Consider the following 23,482-nt stretch of genomic DNA (forward strand, 5'->3'; position numbering starts at 1 on the left):
TGACTCCTGCCGGGCGCGCTGCTCCAACCTGGGAACGACTGAGGTTCCCGCAACCGCTCACTCACTCACTCAGTCCGTCCGTCCATGCATCCATCCATTCGTACAATCAGGCACAGACTCTGTCCCCCTCCGCCGCCGCCTTATCCCTTTCTGCTGCTTCTCCAAGACCAGCATCCTCAGAATACACAGTCTTTGTTGAAACCGTGTTTGCCGGGCAAAGGCATCTTCTAGACAAGTTCTCCAACCCCTTTACCCCACTTCCTATCCCCTTCTTCGGAAATGCTGGAGCCCCGGGTGTACCTGGTCCCACCGCTCCCTCCTCCCACTTCCGTGTCCTGGGCCCTGAGGGGAGGCTTCAGGGCCAGGTGCCTAACGTTTGCCTTCGTCCCGCCTCTTGCACCCATCTACACCTCCTTCATTCTCCATCAGCCTTTCCCCTTCATCCTTAGTCCTGGCAGAACCTTCCTGACGACCGCTGGGAGTGAATGCGAAGGACCAGGCGAGAGAGAAGTGAAGACAGTCCCTGTTCTTTGACTCTCTTGGTTACCGGCAGTAAGGGTCCTGTGGGCCATTTCTCAACTACCCAGGGGGATTCTGGCAAGTGTGATGGAAAGATCCGCAGGACAGGGTATCTAGAGGCTCATTCCTCATCTTGGGATGGCTTTGGGATGCTCGTCACGCCCTCTTCCGTGACTCCTCCCACCCTCCGGTGGACCCTGTGGAGCAGCCAGGATTGGCCCCAGGGGAAGGTGTCCTGGAATCAACCCCTGAAACAGTTCATTTAGAAACTAAAATCCCAACTGTGAATTTTTACCTATGTTTTATCTCTTTCTCCAAATTGAATCGTTGTGTGCTGTTCTTAAAAGAGATCTGGTTTATTACGATGTAAAGCACTGGTCATTTACGGCTAACCATCATAATTAAGCCCTAGCAGGTCAGTGGACCACTGCTAAAATGCAATGGTCTCAGAAAAGTGTTTACCACCACCCTTAGAGTTCTATCAGCTCCCCAGAGCTTATCCATTTTATAACTGAAAGTTTGTACCTTTTGACCAACCTCTCCCTATTTTTCCCATCCCTAGCCTGTGGTAACCACCACGGCTGTCTCTGGTTCCATGAGCTAAACTATTTTAGGTTCCACATATAAATTAGATCACAGGTAGTGTTTGTCTTTCTCTGTCTGGTTAATTTCACTTACGCATAACATCCTCCAGGGTCATCCATGTTGTCACAAGTGGCAGGAGTTTCTTAATTTTTATGGCTGAATAATATTCCATTTTATAGATACACCACATTTCTTTTTATCCATTCACCCATCAGTGGACATTTAGGTTGTGTCCATGTCTTGGCAATTGTGACTAATGCTGCAGTGAACGTGAGAGTGCAGATATCTTTTCAAGATACTGATTTCATTTCCTTTGACTGTATACCCAGTAGTGGAATTACCAGATCACATGGCAGTTCTGTTTTTAATTTTTGAGGCACCTCCATACAGTTTTCCATAATGGCTATACCTGCTAAGTATATTAAGTGTATTGAGGCGAGAGTTCTGCTGAAAAAACCAGTAGAAGGATACAAATCTCTGAGAAATCTAATGAATAAATAAGAGAGAAAATATCAACACATTTCTATATCCTATAGAAAGAAAATATAACTATAGATAAGGTGGATATTACAAATTATAATGTATTTTATATATAACCATATCTAATAAATATAAATATCCTGAAGTGATGATTTTATAGAAAAGTATTTTTTGGCCAAAATGGAGCCAAGAAGTAGTAGAAAATCCTAATGCCCCATAATCAAGGAAACTACTGGAAAAAGTTCTCAAACAATTATCTAAAAAATAGTTCTGAGCAGCCAGACCAATTAACTGGATAATAATTCTTTCCAACTAAAGCAACAGTTAATTCCACTGATGCTCTGATGAATTTTAGGCATAGATGATATATTCTGATAGAAAAATCTGACAAATAAAAGAGAAAAACAATTTTAGCTATGAATAAAGATACAAAAATTCAATTATAAGAAAAGTGAAGTGCCATCAAGTAGACTCCTAAGAATAAAGACACAGATTTTCTGTTTGAAAATCTATTTGGGGAGAAATGGCTTTGAAAAATAATGCTTAAGAGTAATAGTTATTCAAACCTGAAAAGCAGAGAAAAGCATAAAGGAAACAAAACAAGTATTATGACAAAACCCACAATAACCACTGTTAATGTGCTGTTATTTTCTCTCTAATATTTTTTACTCTGTGTGTGTGTGTGTGTGTGTGTGTGTGTGTGTGTGTGGTGTATGTGTGTGTGTGTGTGTGTGTTACAAAACTGGAACCACATATTGTGTTTGTGTTTGTGTTATCAACCGAGGGTAATTTTGACCCTCAGGGAACACTTAGTAATGTTTGGTGACATTTTCGGTTGTCACAATGCAGAAGGGGAGGGGGGCAGGGTAGGTGATACAGGCCTCTATTGGGTACAGAGACCAGAGATGCAGCTGAACATGTTTTAATGCACAAGACAAAGAATTATTCTTTGTAAAATATCGACAGTGCCAAGGTTGAGAAACCCTGATTAATATCCTGTCTTTTTTCTTAAGATAATTTCCATACTTTCTCACGTGACAGGCAGAAATCTCCCCCTCCCTTGTCCCTGCTGCCCATGTCCTAGTTTCTGGACCCTGTGAATGTGTTACCTTGCATGGTGAAAGGAACTTTGCAGACTAAGTCACTTCAGTCGTGTCTGTCTCTTTGCGACCCCGTGGACTATTGCCTGCCAATCTCCTTTGTCTATGTGATTCTCCAGGCAAGAATACTGGAGTGGGTTGCCATGCCCTCCTTCAGGGGATCTTCCCGACCCAGGGATGGAATCTGTGTCTCTTATGTCTCCTGCATTTGCAGGCAGGTTCTTTACCACGAGTGCCCCCTCCCCAATTAAGGTTATGAGCCTTAAAATAGGGAGATGATCATGGATTATCTGTGTGAGCCCAAGCTAATCACACAGGCTCTTAAAAGCAGAGAACTTTCTCTGGCTAGAGTGAGAAGGATGTAGCAGAAGGAAAATGGAGAGAAATTTGAACTCTGACTGGATGTAGTACTGCTGGTTTGAAGATGAGGCGGGCGGGAAGAAAAAGGTTGTTGTCAGGTAAGCAGGTGGCCTTAAATAGAGGAGGGGGCTTCCAGCTGAGAGCAAGAAGAGGGAGACCTCCGTCCTACAAAGAGCTGGATTCTTCCCACAACTGGAGTGAGCCTGGAAGGACATCCCTGTCCAGAGCCTCAGATAAGGAGTCCAAGCTAGCCGGCACCTTGCTTTTGACCTTGTGAGACCAGGTGCGGAGAAAACAGTGGAGCCCATCTCTACTGTTGACCTACAGAACTCTGAGCTGAGCAGACTGTATTGCACCAAAGCAGCCGTATAAAAAAAACACATCTGACTTGATTAAAAACTGTCTCATATTCATGAATCTCTTGGTGTGTAAATCTTTTTTTAAAATATGTCTTTTTACTTAATTTATTTTTAATAGGAGATAATTGCTTTATGATACTGTGTGGGTTTCTGCCAGGTATCGACATGAATCAGCCATAGGTACATGTAGGTCCCCTCCCTCTTGAACCTCCCTCCCTCTTCATCCCACCCCTCTAGGTTGTCACGGAGCACCAGATTTGAGCTCCCTGCATCATACAACAAATTTCCACTGGCTGTCTAGTTTCACATATGGTAATATATGTGTTTCGATGCTACTCTCTCAATTCATCCTACCCGCTCCTTCCCCTCCCCATGTCCACAAGTCTGTTCTTATGTCTGTGTCTCAATTGCTGCCCTGCAGATACGTTCATCAGTATCTGATACGGAATGTATCAGATATGTCCGTCAGATACGTTCAACATATAGTTCAGCAGTTACTATACGATATTTGTTTTTCTCGTTTGTAAATCTTCAGGCTGTTTTTCAAACATTGCCATGGTCCTCTTCAGAAATTTTTATTCAGTTTATCCTCAGTCATGCTTCCTTGTGAGAAACGGTTATACCACCTTTGGTGAAGTCATTTACAATGTGTCCTTTAATTTGATGAGAAAAAACCATATACCTCAATATTGTAATTTTAAAAATTGAATCATAGTTGTTTTGCAATATTGTGCTAATTTTAGGTGTATAGAAAAGTCATCAAAGTAATCGTGATTCAGTTATTTTTTGTGACTATATTCCATTATAGGTTACTATAAGATAGTGAATATATTTTCCTGTGCTATACAGTAAATCTTCGATGTTTATTTTATATATAGTAGTTTGCTAATTCCATACTCCTAATTTGTCCCCCACCCCACAACTTTGGTAACCATAAGTGTGTTTTCTATGTCTATGAGCCTGTTTCAATTTTGCATATAGATTCATATGTATTAATTTTTAGATTCTGCACCTGTAAGTGACATCATATAACATTTGTCTTTCTCTGTCTGACTTACTTCACTAAACATATTCTCTAGGTCCACTCATGTTGCTGTAAATGCAATATTCCATTCTTTTTGATGGCTATTATAATATCCTGTTGTATATATACCACATCTTCTTAAACCTGTCATCTGTTGATGGGCACTTGGCTTGTTTCCATGTCTTGACTATTATAAATGATGTTTCTGTGAACACTGGAATACATGTATCTTTCTGAATTAGAGGTTTTTTTTTTTTTCCAGATATACATTCAGGAATGGGGTTGCTGGATCATGTTGATCAGCAAGATCATGCTGATCATGCTCTATTCACTATTATAATATTTTTCAACTTTTTATTCAAGAAATTTAAAGTGCCAGATATTTGCCAATTATGTATTTTTAAAAGAACTTCTTATTAGATTTATCAATTCTGGGTTTTTTTCTGTTTTCTAGTTACATTATTTCTGCCTTTTAAAAAAGTAATATCCTTTTCTTCTTCAGATTTGTTCTGTTTTTCTTTTCCTTTTATTTTTAATTGTGAAGATAAAGCGTTTATTCTCATGTTTACTCTGTTTCTGTCTACCAGTTGGAGGAAATATTACCCATTTCATAGCTAAAAATGATTAAGTAATAATATTAGATTTAATTGGAATGTGAAGTCAAGTGGGCCTTAGGAAGCATCACTACGAACAAAGCTACTGGAGGTGATGGAATTCCAGTTGAGCTATTTCAAATCCTGAAAGATGATGCTGTGAAAGTGCTGCACTCAATATGCCAGCAAATTTGGAAAACTCAGCAGTGGCCACAGGACTGGAAAAGGCCAGTTTTCATTCCAATCCCGAAGAAAGGCAATTCCAAAGAATGCTCAAACTACCGCACAATTGCACTCATCTCATACGCTAGTAAAGTAATGCTCAAAATTCTCCAAGCCAGGCTTCAGCAATACGTGAACCATGAACTTCCAGATGTTCAAGCTGGTTTTAGAAAAGCCAGAGGAACCAGAGATCAAATTGACAACATCCACTGGATCATCCAAAAGGCAAGAGAGTTCCAGAAAAACATCTATTCCTGCCTTATTGACTATGCCAAAGCCTTTGGCTGTGTGGATCACAATAAACTGTGGAAAATTCTGAAAGAGATGGGAATACCAGACCACTTGACTTGTCTCTTGAGAAACCTGTATGCAGGTCAGGAAGCAACAGTTAGAACTGGACATGGAACAACAGACTGGTTCCAAATAGGAAAAGGAGTACATCAAGGCTGTAAATTGTCACCCTGCTTATTTAACTTATATGCAGAGTACATCAGAGAAACGCTGGGCTGGATGAAACACAAGCTGGAATCAAGATAGCCAGGAGAAATATCAATAACCTCAGATATGCAGATGACATCACCCTTATGGCAGAAAGTGAAGAAGAACTAAAGAGCCTCTTGATGAAAGTGAAAGAGGAGAGTAAATAGTTGTCTTAAAGCTCAACATTCAGAAAACTAAGATCATGGCATCTGGTCCCATCACTTCATGGCAAATAGATGGGGAAACAGTGGAAACAGTGGCAGACTTTATTTTTGGGGGGGCTCCAAAATCACTGCAGATGGTGACTGCAGCCATGAAATTAAAAGACGCTTATTCCTTGGAAGGAAAGTTACGACCAACCTAGACAGTATATTGAAAAGCAGAGACATTGCTTTGCCAACAAAGGTCCATCTAGTCAAGGCTATGGTTTTTCCAGTGGTCATGTATGGATGTGAGAGTTGGACTATAAAGAAAGCTGAGCACAGAAGAATTGATGCTTTTGAACTGTGGTATTGGAGAAGACTCTTGAGAGTCCCTTGGACAGCAAGGAGATCCAACCAGTCCATCCTAAAGGGGATCAGTCCTGGGTGTTCATTGGAAAGACTGATGTTAAAGCTGAAACTCCAATACTTTGGCCACCTGATGTGAAGAACTGACTCATTGGAAAAGATGCTGGGAAAGATTGAAGGCAGGAGAAGGGGACAACAGAGAGTGAGATGGTTGGATAGCATCACCGACTCAATGGACATGGGTTTGGGTAAACTCCAGGAGTTGGTGATGGACAGCGAGGCCTGGCGTGCTGCTATTCATGGGGTCACAAAGAGTCGGACATAACTGAGCGACTGAACTAAACTGAACTGAACTGAGATAATACACAACACAAATAACTGTCTGCTGCTGGTTGTTGGGACTGCTTTTCGTTTCTCGCTGTTATAAACAACACTGCAGTGAATATCCTCACTACTCTTCACAAAGGGCATCTCGTTCAAACTCCAGCAGCTCTGCCACTTCTCCTGCTTCCTCTCTGTAGCCTCCCCAGTTGATGGCAGGGGGACAGGAGGCAGGTTCTATTTAAATCATTTGAAAAAGAGTAAGACTATTTTATCTGAATTTTCATCATATCACTCAGAAAGATTAAAATATCATCAACAGGTATATATGTTTGAAATATATTTTGAATCACATTGTTTTTTACCCCATCAAATTATGCAAGATATAATTTCTAGTAAAATCTTTTTTATTTAAAGTGGAAATACTTTGTTTTTCTGAGGATGCAGCAAATATTTGCATACTGGGGAAATTTCAGACAGTATCGAAAGTCAGCTGTTTTACTTAGCAAGGGAGGCCATAACAAAGTATCATGAATTGAGTGATTCAAACAAGGGTAATTTTTTGTCTCTCAGTTCTGGAGGCCAGAAGTCTGAGACCAATGTGTTACCATGGTTGGTTTCTCCTGAGGTCTGGGAGGGGCAGTCTTTTCCATGCCTTTTCTTGGGGTCTGCTGATTTACTGGCAATCTTTGGCATTATTTTGTGTATAAAAGCATCACTCAGTCTCTGCCTTCATTGTCACATGGAGTTTTTTGTGTATATGTCTGTGTCCAAATTTCCCCTTTAATAAGGACAACCATCATATTGGATTAGGGCTCAGAGTCATCACCTCATCTTAACTAATTACATCTACAATAGTTCTATTTCCAAGTAAGGTCATGTTCTGAGGTGTTGAAGATTAGGACTTCAACCTGTGGATTTGGGGGCACAATCCAACCCATAGCAGCAGTCTTGTCCATAATTCCACTTCCCTAGAGTAACTGTTATCAGTATCCATATGCAATTGGTATATATTCTTCTTGGTTTTCTTTACATGCATATCTACATTCACAAAGTTTATTTAGTAAAAAGGGATTCTTTACTTTTCTAATCTTCTTCTTTCAGTTAGCAAAATGATATGAACACCTTTCCACATCATCAAATACAGAATATATTTTAATGAGTGCACAGAATTCTATCTTTTGATGTGCCATGTATGATCGATTGAAGAAATATTTCAAAATTTTGTTCTTCCAACCAAAGCAGCCATGAAGATACTCATATACTGTGCGTTTCCTTGCTTCCTGGCTTGCTGTTCTCCTAAGATAAATTGCTACAAGTGGGTCTGCTGGTTTAAACGGCCTGTGCTTAGTCACTCAGTGGTGTCCAGCTCTTTGTGACCCCGAGGACTGTAGTCCGCCAGGCTGCTCTGTCCAATCCCCTTGCCTGGGGATTCTCCAGGCAATATTACTGGGGTGGGTGGCCGTGCCCTCCTCTAGGGGATGTTCCCAACCCAGGGATGGAACCTGCATCTCTTAGGTCTCCTGCATTGGCAGGCAGGCAGGCTCTTTGGCATTAGCGCCACCTGGGAAGCCCTTAAATGACCTATTCTTGCAAGACATTTGGACACATATTGACAACCTACCTTTCAGAAGAGCTGTGACTCTACATTCTTTCCATCAAAGCAATTCCTCTACCATACCCGCTCATACTTGAGCAAGAACAACTCTGTTATAGCAGCTGAAGCAAGATCTTGATCCTCCTGGTGTCTCTTTTTGTCTCACACTCCGCATTGAATCTATCAGCACGTTCCCTGAGCTGTGCCTCCAAAGTCTAAACTTTTCTGACCGCTTTTCCCACCTTGGTTCATGCCATCATCTCACCTGGTATCTCACTGGACGGTTGCAGAGTCCTCCCCAGCTTCCCCGCCCCCGCAAAGTCTGTTCTCCCTTCAATCGCCAGAGGGCGCACTTTGAAAAACGAAATCGACGAAGTCCCGCCTTTGCCTCAAACCCGGCTCTTCTTTCAGAATAAAGCCCACAGCCTGCCTAGGGGGATCCAGACTCTAGTCTATCAGGCTCTGCCTGTGTCCTTCCCCATTTTTTTTTTTTTTTAATTCGTGTGTTTGTCGTCATAAAAAACAGAGATCTCTTTGTATATTAAGAATATTGGCTCTGTCCATCAGAAGTCACTGGTATTTTTCCACTTCAACACCTGCCTTTTTTATTGCATTCACAGACTGTTTTGATATATAAATCCCTCAAATTTTCCATTCTGATTTCTTCTTTGCCTGTATACTTAGACTCTTTCTCTTTAAACTTACGTATTCACCAACATTTTCTTCTAGCATTGTTATATATATAGAATATTGAAATCATTGGTCATTACTTTTTCTTTTAATGTTCTCAATGATTGGAAGGTATTGGCTTTTCAAAACACGTTTAAGAATGAATTTTCTACTTGTCTGCAAAACCCTCTGGAGATTTTTTTCATTGGCTTTCCTCTGATTTGGGGGAGAGTCTACATTCCTATCCAGAAATATGGTTTGTCTCTCCATTTAAGCTTTATGGTCCCTAGGAAAGTTTTGTACCTTTTTTTATAGAGATCGTAAAACTGATCCTTAGAAATTCTGGTTTGTAGTTGCTTTTTTAAAAAAGATTTTTTTTTTTTAACGTGGACCGTTTAAAAAGTCTTTATTGAATTTGTTCCCTGGAGGAGGAAATGGCAACCCACTCCGGTATTGTCTCCTGGAGAATCCCATGGACAGAGGAGCCAGGCGGGCTACAGTCCATGGGGTCGCAGAGAGTCAGACTTGACTGAAGTGACTTAGCATGCATTGAATTCATCACAATATTGCTTCTGTTTTATGTTTTGGTTTTTCTGGCCTTGAGGCATGTGGGATCTTAGCTCCTCCACCAGGGATTGAACCCATATCGCCTGCCTTGGTAGGCGAAGTCTTAACCACTGGACCACCAAGGAAGTCCCTGTAGTTGCTTTTGGGAAGGAAATTTATTTGCAGTTAGCCTTCTTCCTGAGGACATCATCCCAGGCCAGGCCCCTCTTCCTGCTGTTGGGGTACCTGAAGGGAAGAAGAGGCACATTTGGAGATGGAAAATTTAAAAGGCGGTGGCCATGCCCAGGGTCTGCCAGCCCCGCTAGAGCTTGGCATCTACCCAGCCTGCTTGGGCAGATTCGGTGACGCCCCCTGGTAGCCACCTCCAGGGCGATGCTTCTGCTAATTTTTAACATCACCTTCCCTGGATTTTCCTTCCCTGTTAGAATTTTGAGACACCTCTCATCAAAGAAGGCAAACATTTTCAACGTTTTTGCCTCAGAGAAGCACAGTGGAAGATGAACGTGAAAAAGTCACTGTAAAGCCAGATCGACTCATAAATGTAGCAGCTATTTTTTTTCATTCACTCACCACCTGCTGATGAAAGGTGTCTTATGTGCTGGGCTGTAGAGATTTAGGCATGAACTAAGACAAGCAAGAGCCCTACCATTCACTTGCATCTTATGTTCTAATGAAAAAGGACCAAAAATAAACAAGGAAATAAATGTGATTGTTCCCAAGAGTGTTATATGCTTTAAGGAAAATAAAACAGTGATGTATAAGAATTGAGAGGGAGTCAGGGCAGGCTTCTCTGAGTAGGTGTCATGGAAGTGGAAGCTGGATGGGAAGGAATCAGCTCCAGAGGATGGACTTGAGATTATCCCCTCTGGCCCAATCCGGAGACTTTTTTTTTTTTTTTAATAGAAATGGAAATTCAATCAGGAAGACAGTGGAATATATGTGTTTTTGTTGCCTTGTCCATTTTTTCATATTCACATTTTATGATGCAGCTGTGCTTCACCCACAAGGTAAGAGTGAATTTCCTATTTGTCTGCAGACTCTGCCATTTATATTTGTTCAGGGAATGTGGGTGTTGGCAGCTTTGGTGTGGGAGGCACCTCGCTTTAGACCTTGAGCTGTCTTTCAGACTGTGCTTAAGGATTTTTTCCCCTGAAATTATTGTTGACAATATAAAGAAGAAAGTCTAGGAATTAACAACACATAGTGTTGTGAGCTAAATTGTCACTTTCCCAATTCCTATGTTTAAGTTCTAACCCCTGTTACCTCAGAATATGTCAGTGGGTGGAGACAAGGCCTTTAAAGAGGTGATTAAGTTAAAATGAGGCCACTGTGTGTGTGTGTGTGTGTGTGCGTGTGTGTGTGCGTGTGTGTGTCTGTGTGCACAGGCTCAGTCCTGTCCTACTCTTGGACCCCCTGGGCTGTAGCCCCCAGGCTTCTCTGTCCATGGGATTCTGCAGGCAAGAACACTGGAGTGGGTTGCTATGCCTTTCTCCAGGGGATCTTCCTGACCCAGTGATTGAACCCGTGTCTCTTACGCCTCTTGCATTGGCAGGCATGGGTTCTTTACCACTGGTGCCACTCTGGAAGCCCCCTTTTTTCATCTGAGGCCATTAGAGTAGGTCCTAATCCCAAATAGCTGTTGTCTTTAAAGAGGAGGCAGTAAGGACACATGCATGTACAGAAAGAGATCCTATGAAGACACAGGGAGAGAGCCAAGGAGAAATCAACCCTGCTGACCTGAGCTTGGACTTCTAGAATTATGAGAAAATAAATGTCTGTTGTTTAAGCAAGATATTTAAACTGATAGTTGTTATGGCAGCTGTTGCAAACTGATATACTTAGATGAATGTTATCTTTAGAATGAAATTTAAAAGAATCAAAGAATAATGGTAAATAAATTTTGATGTGTTAGGCTTTGATTTTCACTTGTATCAAAATATTTATTTCACTTGTTATTTCTTCTTTGACATGGGGAATATTGTTAAGGTTATTTTTTAGTTTCCCAATATTTGGAGATTTGAGAGAGCTCTTTATGTAATTGATTTCTAATTTCTTTCTATTGTGTTCCAAGAACATCACCTAACATATTCCTTATAATTTCAATTCTTTTCTTTCAAATTTATTGAGAATCTCTTCACGGTCCAGCATGTAGTAGACACTGACAAACATTCCATGTGCACTTGAAAAAAATATGTGTTTTGCAGTTTGGAATTTAAAGTTCTATGTGCTCAGTCACTCAGTTGTGTCTGACTCTTTGTAGCCCTGTGGACTGTAGCCCACCAGGCTCCTCTGTCCATGGAATTTTCCAGGTAAGAATACTGGAGTGGGTTGCCATTTCCTACCCCAGGGCATCTTCGATACCTAGGCATTGAACCTGGGTCTCCTGTTGGTTTATAATGTTATTCAAATCTCCTATATCCTCATTGTCTGTTTTAAAAATTAACTTTATTTTTTAGAACAATCTTATAGAAAAATTGCAAATATAGTAGAGAGTTCTCATGAGCCTCATACTGCATTTCCCTCCTATATGGTACATTTGCATGGTACTTTTATAACAATTATTACAATTAATGAATCAATATTGATACATTATTATTAACGATTAAAAAATAAAACATAGTTTATTCAGATTGCTTTAGTTTTTACTTAATGTGCTTTTTTTTCTTCCAGGATCTTAGTCAGGATCCAACAGGACATTTAGTCATCACATTTCCTTAGGCTCCTCTTGGCAGTGACAGTTTTTCAGATTTTCCATGTTTTTGATGATATTTGACAATCTTGAGATATTTTGTAGAATGTCTCTCTAAAAGAGGATTTGTCTGATGGTTTTCCTCATGATTAGATGTCGGTTATGGGTTTGGGGGAGGAAGATCACAGAGGTAAAGTGTCATTTTCATCACATTATAGCAAAGATATATTATCAGTATCACTTATCACTGTTGATGTTGACCTTGATCCCCTGGCTGGGGTAATATTTTTCCGTTACTAGGGGTCCACTGGGGCTTCCCCAGTGGCTCAGTGGTAAGGAATCCACCTGCAATGCAGGAGCTGCAGGTTCGATCCCTGGGTTGGGCAGATCCTCTGGAGAAGGGCATGGCAACCCACTCCAGTATTCTTGCCTGGAAAATCCCAGGGACAGAGGAGCCTGGTGGGCTACGGTCCATGGGGTCACAAAGAGTCAGACAGGACTGAAGTGACTTAGCAGACATGCAGGCTCCAGGAGATGGTGAAGGACAGGGAAGCCTGGCGTGCTGCAGTCGATGGGGTCGCAGAGTCGGACACGACTGAGTGACTGAACAACAGGCATCCTGAACTGCATCCGCAACCCCTCTCGTGGTCCTCTGGGACTCTGCCAAGTGTCCGTTTGGGACATCGGGGACATAGGATGCTCTTTGAAAGATTAAAATTCTTCTTCAATATTTTTTGTCTGATGTATGAAGTGCTTTTCTTATGTTCTCAAGGTTTCTTTCAGCCAAAAGAGCTCTCAGCTCCATTACCACGAGCTTTTTTTCTCTCGTGGGAAGTAAGCTGGCTTCCGTAACAGCCCATGAGTCTTTTGAATTTTTCTGATGGAATTTTGGCTTGTGCTCTGTAGGTATCCAGCTCTGCTGATCTTACCATCTGTTTTGGAAAGATTCTCCTATAACATTAAAGGGCAAATTCTCTCTAGATTGGATATTTGGCGAACATTCATCTATTTTTCTTGCTGTAATTCAGGAAGGATTTGAAATCTCTCCTGATGCTATTGCCTTTCGCTTTTTGTGATTTTCCAACTTCAATGAAACTTTCTCAGTTTGAAGACTTTAAATATGAGGACACTGACTGTTTCATCTTCCTCAGAGAATTGAGTGTGCATTCTATTTCTTGTATAGTGTTTCAAAAATAACCCTTTAGTTGAGTGACATCAAGCAGTTTCTTCAAAAGTCCTTTTGATCTACCTTCTAAGACCTTCTAAGAAGCTCTCCATTTCCTAGTGCATTTCTTATAACCAATTCAAAACTCCCACTGTCCATGTTGTTTTTTCCAAGAATGACACCCACTTTGTAGTAGGTGGCCACTTTTGAGGCTTGATCTGATTTTCTTCAGAATTTTCTAACATTTCCACCTCTCCTTTTCCCTTCTTTGGCTTCTTGTGAAAGCAGCTTCAGGCATCCCTAAAGATCATTTTCATCTAAATCATCTTTTAGCATATTTGAAGCTGTCCTTTTTTTTTCCCCCTCCTGATGTATTTTGAAGGCTGTTTCAGTTGCAAGTACTTGATATTGGATGTTTTGATGAATCTTCTAAAGATTGAATGTTTCTTGTAATGCTAGCCATCAGCTCAACTTGTCTGGATATTTAGATTTCTCTTTGGTATGTCATTTTCTAAAAGCCTCTGTTTCAAGCCCAAGTAAAGAGCTGGCAGTTTCCAGCTTTTCATTCATGTCCTCCAGTTTCTTTTCTGAGTTAATTTTCTAGAGCAGACTAGATTCATAGCAAAATTGAGTGAAAGGTATGGAGATTTCCAGGATGGCCCCTTGACTCCACACATGCATCTTGTTGCTGAATAGTCACTAAGTTGTGTCCAACTTTTTGCTGGAGTAATGTTTTGCAGCCCATGGACTGCAGCATGCCATGCTTCTCTGTCCTTCACCATCTCCTGGAGTGCATAGCCTTCCCCATGATCCACATCTCCCATCGGAGCAGTACATTTGTTCCATCTGATAAACCTACACTGACACAGCATCATCACCCCAAAGTGCAGAGTTTACACTGGGGTTCACTCTTGGTGTTGGAAGTTCTTTGGGTCTAGAGAATGTCTCATAACCTGCGTCCATCATTATAGTATCATACAGAGTACTGTTCTTGCCCTAAAAATCGTGGCCATGAGAATAGGTGTGTAGTGGTATCATGTTATTGTTTTAATCTGCGCTTCTCTGATGATATATGATGTGGGGCATCTTCACATATGCTTATTTTGCATTTGGATGTCTTCTTTGATGATGTCTTTTAAGGTCTCTCACCCATTTTTAAATCATGGTGTTTGCTTTCTTTTGAATTTAAGAGTTCTTTGTATTAAAAAAAATTTTACATAATAGTACTTTGTCAGATATATATTTTGGAATTATTTTTCTTGCAGTCTGTGGCTTGTCTTTTCATTCTCTCGATACTGTCTTTTACAGAGCAGAAGCTTTTAATTTTAATAAAGTCCAGCTTATCAATAATTTCTTTCATGGGTTATGCCTTCGATGGGGTATCTAAAAGGTCATCACTGTACCATCACTATACTACATCTGAAAGGTCATCATCTAGGTTTTTCTCTATATTATCTTCTAGGAACTTTATAATTTTGTATTTTACATTTAAGTCTGTGATCTAGTTTGAGTTAATTTTTGCGAAGAGTGAAATACCTGTGTTTTTTTTTTTTTTAGATGCTTAATAAACGTTTACTAATGTCTCACAGTTGTATGCATATAATAGGTTGACACTGGAAGGCCAAGTTCTCTTCCAGTTTCCAAGTCAATCTTCTGGCTGAATCATGACATTTTCTTTAAAGATTTATTTATTTATTTATTTATTATTTTTCTTAGTTCTACCAGTTTATTGCTACCAACCCATCTCCCTCCACCCTTGTGCACACATGCTCAGTCATGTAATCCCATGGACTTCGGCCCGCCAGACTCCTCTGTCCATGGATTTTTCCAGGCAAGAATACTGGAGTGGGTTGCCATTTCCTTCTCCAAAATACCTGTGTTTTGATCTTTCTTTCTTTCTCTCTCTGTCCTTCTCACCCCTCTTCACCCCTCCCTCCTTTCCTTTTGCCTGTGATTGTCTAGTTGTTTCAGCACCATTGGTCGAAAACCATCTTTGCTCCAAATGCATTGTCCGGGTCACCCAGGCCTTGTCCAGCTTGATGAGCAGCTTGATGTTGATAAAGAGCTTGCAGGTTGGTTGAGGTTGACTAATTCGGGCTGAACTTGGCTGACAGCTCTGAGGACCTCAGTTAGGCTCACTCCTGCGTCTTGGGGTCAGCTGGAGGTTGACCAATCTGCAGGCCTCTGCCTCATTCTCTTATGGGTCTCAGTGTCTGCTGGAGGCTGGCTGATGCTGAGATGGGCTGAGTGGCCCTGCTGATCTTGGCTGCGTTTGCTCGTGTGTCTCAGGGCTGGCTGTGTGTCTGCTGAGGTGTGCAGGGCTTAGCCGGGTGCTCGGTCCTTCCAGGCTGCCATGGCCCAAGGAGCAGCCCATGGCTGCCATGGCCCAAACCTCCTGCCACTGATCTCCCCCCAGCCCCCAGCCATTGCCCCTCAAGGACTTCTTCCTCATCAAACATCTCAATGCAGGTAAAGTAGAAAATCATGCCTTCCTTGCTCAGTTGGCCTGCACCTTCTTGAAGAGCCACGTGTCTTTCTTCTGCCTCCGAGATGTCAACTACTCTTTTAACGGCCATTTGTGTCTCTTCCTGAAGTCATCATTCCCAGGAAGATGGTAGATTTCCGATACCAGGATATGGGGTACAGCAGGTGTAGTTATCCGTTTCTTCTACTCCTTCCCTTCTTCCTCCCCCTTCTTCACAGCTTTATTGAAGAATATTATCAAATATATACTTGTATATCAAATATATACAAATGTATAATTGTACATCAAATATATACAAGAAGTTATGGGCATTTAATGGGGCTTCCCCAGTGGCTCGCTGGCCAAGAATCCACCTGTCAACGCAGGAGATGCACAGAAGACCTGGGTTCAATCCCTGGGTCAGGAAGATCCCCTGGAGGAGGAAATGGCAACCCACTCTAGTATTCTTGCCTGGAGAATCCCAAGGACAGATGAGTCTCCATGGGGTTGCAAAGAGTCGGACACGACTCAGCACACACAACACAAGGACATGGACATTTAATATATACGATTTGATGAGTTTGGATCATTTCTTGTTTTCTATGGCTCATGGCCCTTCACCGTCTACTGAACAACAGAAAACACACGAAAAAAAAAATCCCCAGTCCAGGGGACTCTAGCGAGTGTGGACGCTTCCTCCTCAGCAGGACTGGGACCATTTTTTCTGATCAAGCTAGTTTTTGACCACCATGGAGCTTTCACAGAGGAGTAAATCTGCAGCCCCATCAAAGCTGCACGTGTTGGCGCACCATCACCCCTCCCACACCTTGTCCAAAGCTCACACGTCTTTCATTCTCGCCCAGGAAGAACAGCTGCCGTAAGAGCTCCAGGATCTCAGCCAATGGGGCATCTTGCTCTTCCTCGTCTCTTGTTTCCATCTCTCAGAGTTACTGGTCCTTCCTGAGGACTTCCCATGACCCCTCCCTTGGGCTGGGCAGCTGCAGCGAAGGGGGGTGTGGGGAAGTAGGCAGACAGGACACTGTCCTTGAGCGGCAAAACTGCCGTCTTCACTGGCTTTTGTCTGCTGGTTCCACCAAATCCTGAGAAACGTGTGCTTCAGTGATGGATCGCTGCATAACAAACTACCCCCAAACGTCATGGCTGAAAACAACTCATCGTCCCCCACTGTTCTGTGGGCCCACGGGCGGTTCCTGCTGAGGGGTCAGCCAGTGTCGCTCGTGCCTTTGCCACCACCTGGAACACTCACGTCTGCAGTCTTGGTGCTGGGAGTTGGCTAAGATGCAACAGCTCTCCTCCACGTGGCTTCCCTGTCTCTGTGTGGTCTCTCGGTAGTCCACAGTCTAGGCCAAGAGAGGGAAAGAGAATCCACGCCCCTTAAGGACTCGGGCTGGAACCGGCATCGTGTGACTTTTGCTAAATTCAGTTGGCCAAAGCAAGTCACAAGGGCAGCCCGGACCAAAGGAGCCAGGAAACAGCTCCGTCCTGTGTAAGAATTCATGGCATGTGGTTGGAAGATGGAGGAAATGGTGGTGGCCATCCTTGGAGGCAATCTTACCACAGGGGAGTTGCCTATCCCATAATTGTGGATTTAACTATCTCCCACTTAGTTCTGTCAATTTTTGTCACATGTATTTTGAAACCCTGTAATTAGGTACGGACATATTTATGTATTTTTAAATTTCATTTATTTATTTACTTTTGGCTGTTCTGAGTCTTATCTAGTTGGGGCAAGTGGGGGCTCCTCTTTAGCTGCGGTGCGTTGACTTAGTGAGGTGGCTTCTCTTATGCAGCACGGGGTCTAGGTGTGCGGGCTTCACTTGCTGTGGCTTTCGGGCTTAGTCGCTTTGCGACAAGTGGGATCTTCCCGGATCAGGGCTCAAATCCATGTGCTCCGCATTGGCAGATGGATTCTCAACCACTGGACTGCCGGGGAAGTCCAACGTACAGACACATTTTAGGATTGTTAGTCATCTTGATGAATCGACCTATTCATTATTAAGAAATTTTCTTCTTTATCTCTGGTAATGCTTCTTCTCTCAAAGTCTGCTTTATTGGTGTTCATATAGTTACATCAGCTTTCTTGTAATTAGTGCTTGCATCATATAGTTTTTTTATCCTTTCACTTTTAGCTTATCTGCATCTTTATATTTAGAGTGCACCTATTATAAACACCATGCCGTTAGGTCTTGCTTTTCCCTGCAGCCTGGAAATTATTAATTTTATGCAGTGTATTAGTACATTTAATATAAGTATTGATATGGTTGAGTTTCAGTCCATTAATTTGCTTTTTGTTTTCTATTTATCCTCTCTGATCTTTGTTCCTGGTTTCTCTTTTTCTGTCTTCTTTTGAATGAATCAGGCATGTTATAGTATTCTATTTTATCTCTTTTATTGATTTTGCTGCTGTACTTTCTTAATTTTCAGTTTTTTGAATTTTTTAGTGGTTGCTTCATAGATTAAATAAAGCATGTATTCTATACAGTCCATGAAATTCTCCAGGCCAGAATACTGGAGTGGGTAGCCTTTCCCTTCTCCAGGGGGATCTTCCCAACTCAGGGATCAAACCCAGGTCTCCTGCATTGCAGGCAGATTCTTTACCAGCTGAGTCACAAGGGAAGCCCATGTATTCTTACAGTGTATGTTTAATTAAGACACATCTGTATAACATAAGAAACTCGTAACAGTATAATTAATCCTCTTTTGTCTTTCAAGGGTCCATGCTTCTCTATATGTTATAAACCACACAGTATATTATCACTTTTGCTTTAAAAAAGTCAACTGCCTTTTTACAAATTTAGGAAAGGAGAAAATAGTCTTCTATGTTTACCCATGTATTTGCATTTCTGGCATTCTTCATTCCTTCCTATTAGCTCTGTCTTTCCATCTGGTATCACTTCTCTCCAGCCTAATGAACTCCTTTAGCATCTCTTGTACAACTAGTTTGCAGGCTATGAATTCTCTCAGCTCTAATTTTTCTGGAAATATCTTTATTTCACCTTCATTAATTTTTTTGTATAATACAAATTATTCTTCTTTATTTCAATATTAAAACAATATTTTATCACTTTGTACTAGAAAAAGTACACCATCAATTATTACTTTATTTCTCAATGGATTTTAGGCAATAGAAAAAAATACAACTTTTATTTGTATTTTAAAGTGTTTCCAAACGTTAAGGCAGATGAATAGAAGCAAAATATCCTGTCATATGACTTTTTTTGGTTGTTAAATGTATACTTTTTTTCAATTCAATTATTTTTAGTAGATTTGTAGAACTGAGCAACTCTCTTCACAATCTAATGTTAGAACATTTCGATCACTTTAAAATGTGCCTTCATGCCCATTTGCAATTCATTCTTGCTCCCATCCTCACCCTTAAACACTTTCTGATCTGCCTTCTGTCTCATAAATTTGGGACATGGCATGTAAATGGAATCACATGTAAGTAGTATTTTGTCTGGTTTCTTTCCATTCTCATGTTTTTCAGGTTCATCCATGTTGTAGCTTATATAACTACTTCTTAACTACTGAATAGTATTTCATTGTATGAGTCTATTACATTTTGTTTATATATCCATTAGTCTTTGGACTTTTGGATTGTTTCAAGGTTTTTATTATTATGAATGATACTTCTATGAACATTCAGGTCTATAGTTTTTTATGGGCATATATTTTTACTTTTCTTGGGAAGATTCTTTGGGGTGAAATTTCTTGGTGACGTGGTAAATTTATGTTAACTGTTTGCATGGTTTATCTTTTTCCATTCTTTTACTTCCAATCTATTCATGTCTTTGAATCTAAGGTGTATCTTCTGTAAGTAGAATCTAGCTGGATATTGCTTTTACACCCAGTCAGACAATATCTGCCTTTTGATTGGGATGTTCAGACCATTTACATTTAGCGTAATTATTAATATGTCTGGATTTATATTTGCCATTTGGCTATTTGGTTTCTGTAGGCCTTTTCCCGCTCTGTTCCTCATTACTGCCTTCTTTTGTGTTAAATACAAATTTATAGTATATCATTTCAATTCTTTTGTTGATTTTTAAATGTTCTTTAAAGTTCTTTTCCTCCCACAGTCATTGCATTAGGCATTACAATATGCATTTTACCACAATTTACTTCAGATTGATACTAATTCAATTCTGGTAAAACACAGAAAATTTATTTCAATCTAATTTGATTCCATCTCCCTCTCCTCTGTCCTATTAGTATCATAGATAACAAACCATTCTATCTATCTACTATCTATCCATATGTATCTATGTTATAAGCACATTATAGTGTCATACTTATGACTTTATGCAAACTTATGCCTTTTGGAAGTTAAAAGAAGAACTAAGAGAAAAATACACTTATCTGTTACATAAACCTACATATTTACCCTTTCTGCTTCTTTTTACTTCTTCCCATGGATTTAAGTTAACATCTAGAGTCATTTGCTTTCCCCCTAGAGGACTTTCTCTGTATTTCTTGTAAGGCAGGTCTGTTAGCAATAAAGTCTCTCAGACTTTATCTGAAAATGTCTTTATTTCACTTCATTTTTGAGGAGATATTTTACTGGATACAGAATTCCTGGTTGACAGTTTTTTCTTCAGCACTCTGAATGTGTCATTCCACTGCTCCTACTTCCATCCTTTCAGATGAGAGAAATCAGCCACATTATACTGTTGCTTGCCTTTACTGATGAGTTGTTTTCCTCTTGTTGCTTTTAAGATTTTCTCTTGGTGGTTTCAACATAAATGAGGTCCTACTACGTGAACCTCTTTGTGTTCATCTTACTTGGTGTTCACTGATATTCTTGAATGTGCAGAATAATATTGTCATATACACACTCATGTTGACTGTAAGCCCTTTCTCCCACCTGGTGTGTGGGTGTTCAGATTTCTCCTAGAACAGGATGAACTTTGACTAGGCTGCTGTTTTAATTCTACCATGTTCTCTGTGGTTAGCCCAACATGCAGTCTCCTGGCCCACCAAATTTTATTTTATCTTTTGAACTGGTAGGCATTTGGCTTCAACTTCAGATATTTTTGGTGCATCATTGGGTTCAGCTCTGGCAGAGCCCCAGAATCCAATCACCATAACAATGTTTGGGATTGTGCTGTTTCCTTCTACTTACCAGCCTCCTCCCTATTGCTGTTTTCTTGGCGAAACTCAGAGGAGGAAGTTTCTGGGCCAAGTGATTTGTCCTTGTGTTTGGTGCTTTCCCAGACTCCAATCTGTACCACAAACTCACTCTGTTTTCCAGGATCTGGTTGATTTTCCCTCACCTTGGCAAAGTCTCTCCCTCAATGGCAGGATTACTCTTATCCGGATCAGGTTATGGAAGCTGCCTCAGTTTCCCGTTCATCTACAAAAGTCTCAGTCCTCTCAGGAGTTTAGTTCATCAAGGTTTCCTGTGTCTACCACTTTTTGCTAGCTTCATAGAAACATATTACTTCATTTTGCTTGTTTTCCTTCTTCTTACCACAGGAATAAAGTCTTCTGTGTCCTTCTAAACCTAGGCTGGAAGCCGAGGTCAAGTTTGCAGTTTCCACTGGGTGTACTGAACTGTAGAGTGAAAGCTTTCAACCACTCAGTTTTACTGTTATTTCAGTCTTGACCTCACAGGGCTGTTGTGAGGATTAAATGAGCTGATGCACCTACAGCCTCCACCTCAAGACTGGCAGCCCAGCAGTGCTCAACAACCAACAGCTATAGTGTTGATTACAAATCACGGTGGCCTTGGGCAGGGCAGGTGCTGGGAAGTTCCTGGCACAGCAAATGCCACTGAAGTGAACTTGCTTTTATCCATCACCCAGTGTGATGAATCAAGGTAAGGCAGTATTATTCTGAAGGACACTGCCAAAAATGTGACACTTGATGGTTTTTCCCAGCAAGCACTTATTGAGGGCCTACGATATACTGGGCATGCTCCTGCTGCTGCTGCTAAGTCGCTTCAGTCGTGTGCGACCCCATAGACGGCAGCCCACCAGGCTCCTCTGTCCCTGGGATTCTCCAGGCAAGAATACTGGAGTGGGTTGCCATTTCCTTCTCCAATGCAGGAAAGTGAAAAGTGAAAGTGAAGTCACTCAGTCGTGCCCGACTCTTAGCGACCCCATGGACTGCAGCCTACCAGGCTCCTCTGTCCATGGGATTTTCCAGGCAAGAGTACTGGAGTGGTGTGCCATTGCCTTCTCCGGGGCATGCTCCTAGGTCCTCATAAGTACGGACCTGTTTCCTTGTCACTGGAAGTCTAAAAGAAGGGTCTTACTCCCTCCCACCGCCACACACAGATAAGAAGATGAAAGAAACAGGAAATGCAATTTCACTGAAACTCCTGTATAAACTTGACTTTTTGTCTTTCACACGTTCAAAATACAGTAATATTTTAATGGACAGATCCTTTGACTGAGACAGTTATTAAATCTCTGACTTTTGCAAGTGCAGGATGGTATGTCTGTGTCCCTGCAGAAGTCATATGTCAGTTCCAACTCCCATGTGATGGTATTAGGAGGTGGGAGGTTTGGGAGGTGATTAGTCACAAGGGTGGAGTGTTCACCAATGGGATTCCTGCTCTAATACTGATAAGAGAGACCCCCAGAGAACTTGCTCCCCCTCTTTCTGCCATGTGGGGACACAGGGAGAGGGTGGCCATCTGTAACCTATATGAGGGCCCTCACCAGAACTGACCTGGCTGGCACCCTGACTTCAGATTTCTAGCCTTCTGAACTTAAGAAATACATGTCTGTTGTTTGTAAGTCAATCGTTCTACAGCATTTTGTTATAGCAGCCTGAAAGGACTAAAACCTTCCAACTTCCTACAGGAGGAAGAACGGATTTCCAGTCACACTGGTCTCTGTGACACTCCTCTCAATGTCAGGGAGCAGCCCCTTGGTGGGCGTCCCTGGGGACAGGGACCTTCCTGTCCCTTCGCCTTGCCCACCCTCCCCTCCCACTGCCCACACTGTTCAGTGGCTTGCTGAACCCCTCCTACCCCGCCTTTCCTCAGGGTGGTGTTTGGATGCACATGGCAGGAACTCCTGCGGCGTGGCTGGATCCAACAAGGGTGTCTTCTTGTTACTCACAAGCCATATGAGTGGGGTGTCCGGGCCTGGGTTGAGTCAGGAAGGCCCCAAAACTCCAGGACCTTATCCTCCTGCCCACCATCCTTAGAGCCAGGTGCTGCGCTCCTGGGCGGAGTGGGTTTACCTACTGTGGTGTGGACAGAACAAGTCAAGCAAAAGATGGCCCTGGTGATGTTTCGTGGAGCTTAAAAAGAAAGTCGCTCCTTCCCCGCGAGGCGCTTTACGGCCGCCTGCTGGAGTTAAACAGACCACCCAGCGGCCGTCGGAAGCTGAGCGGCGTCCTCCCGGAAGTGTGCCATCTTGGTGGGCTGGAGCTCTCAGCTGAGCCTTGAGTGAGGGCTGGGGACATAACGGTGTGACAGCCCCCACTGCTGATGCTGAGAAACCCCCGGTCTGAGGGCGGGGGCAGATGCATAAAAAGAAACCGCGACACCACGATGCCATGGGAGGGACGCACAGGGCCCTGCGGCGCCCTGCACGAGTCTACAGCCCAGCCCAGAGCTGTGCCCTCTCTGGGTGGCCGTGCAGACGCCCTCTGGGTGCTGGGTTCAGGCCAGACTCAGTCCTCAGGCCCCATAGGCCTCTCTGCTGACCACGGCTCAGTGAGCGCCCCGAGACCCACATCCCCGCCACTTCTGGTCCCCTGCCTGCCCTCACCCTGGAGAGGACCATCCATCTCAAACCCCAG

This window comes from Cervus canadensis, chromosome 24 (genome assembly GCF_019320065.1).
Source record: "Cervus canadensis isolate Bull #8, Minnesota chromosome 24, ASM1932006v1, whole genome shotgun sequence".
NCBI lineage: Eukaryota > Metazoa > Chordata > Mammalia > Artiodactyla > Cervidae > Cervus > Cervus canadensis.